This window comes from Exophiala dermatitidis (genome assembly GCF_000230625.1).
Source record: "Exophiala dermatitidis NIH/UT8656 unplaced genomic scaffold supercont1.7, whole genome shotgun sequence".
Lineage (NCBI taxonomy): Eukaryota > Fungi > Ascomycota > Eurotiomycetes > Chaetothyriales > Herpotrichiellaceae > Exophiala > Exophiala dermatitidis.
Genome location: NW_008751652.1, coordinates 1,421 through 3,322, shown reverse-complemented (window position 1 = coordinate 3,322; position 1,902 = coordinate 1,421).

The following is a 1,902-nucleotide window of genomic DNA, read 5'->3' as shown; positions in this document are numbered from 1 at the left end:
CCTATAATAATTCGTAACCCTATAATAATTTGTAATCTTGTAATAATTCGTAACCTCGTAATAATTCGTAACCCTCCGTAATAATTCGTAACCTCGTAATAATTCGTAACCCCCCGTAATAATTCGTAACCCCGTAATAATTCGTAACCCTATAATAATTCGTAACCCTATAATAATTCGCAACCCCCTATAATAATTTATAACCTCGTAATAATTCGTAACCTTATAATAATTCGTAATTCTATAATAATTCGTAATCTCGTAATAATTCGTAATCTCGTAATAATTCGTAACCCTATAATAATTCGTAACCTCGTAATAATTCGTAATTCCGTAATAATTTATAATCTCGTAATAATTTATAACCCTATATTAATTCGTAACCCCGTAATAATTCGTAACCTTCCGTAATAATTCGTAACTCTATAATAATTTATAACTCCGTAATAATTCGTAATCCCGTAATAATTCGTAACTCTCCGTAATAATTCGTAACCTTATAATAATTCGTAATCTCGTAATAATTCGTAACCCTATAATAATTCGTAACCTTATAATAATTTGTAACGCTATAATAATTCGTAACCTTATAGCCTCGTAATAATTCGTAAACCCGTAATAATTCGTAATCTAGACTAATAATACTATACGCTATAATCTTTATAGAGCGCTACCTTCGAGTATAGTTAGCCTTATCTTAGTCGAGAACTACCGTAGGTAGAGAATTCTACTATAACCCTATATCGTAGATAAACCGATACTAATATAGTAAGTTAAGTAGTACGTAGTAGTCGATAAAGCTATAGAGAATTACGTAGTTTAGATAGACTATTAAGTTATAAGAATTACGAAGTTATAAAAGATTAATCGACTTCGTTAGATATAAGTATAGAAAATATCTACGTAGTCGTTAACCTTTACTAACTTTATAATTCGCTAAAATAATAAAGACTATTAAATAATTATTTATATATATAATATATACCTAGTAAAGTAGCTTTTTATATAGCGGTATAACTAGAATATAGACTCCCCTATTAAGCTAATACCTAAATTTATATACCTAGATATATCTCGTATAAGAAGTATATATATCTAGTAAAAATTATTATATATCTATAAAGAGTACTATAGTACCTAAAATTATTATATTCCTAGGTAAAAGTAGCTCTATCTACGTACGCCTCTAAATATAGAGTTAGAATTATTACGAATCTAACTCGAATATAGAGAATAAAATACGTTAAATCTAAAGCGTACTTAAATTATTACGCCTTAATTCCCTATCGATAGTATATCTAATTTTAAGCGTTAAGTAGTATACTATATTATAGAATAGAATCGTTATATTACTATAAAATAAATAACTAATCGTAGTAGAATTAGTATACTATACCCTAATACTTATAGTATTAATAGGAAATAATACTTCGAGTCGATACTAGTATCTCGTTAAAGATATATAGTAATTATAGTTAAGATTACTTACGCTACTAAATATAATTTAAATATTTCTTACTTCTTCTATCGATTATAAATATAGAAATTATAATTTCGACGTAGAGAATATACCTATAAATATATATAAAGACTTCTAATATTAATAATTATTTAATTAGGACTCTTATCTAACTCTTTAGTTATAAAAGACGTTCGTACTCTATAATAAGTTCGTAGTAGTAGCTATTTATTACGAGTATTCGGTTCGAGATTAATATTAGCGAGTTCTATAGCGTACTCTAGTAAACTACTATATATTAGGTATATACGACTAAGGATCCTACTAGTACTTAAACTATAGTATAGTAACTACGTAGGTTATTATCTCGATAGAAGATTATTATAGTTATTATTATAAGCCGTTATTTATTATTATAATTTTATTACTATAGAAGACTCTAT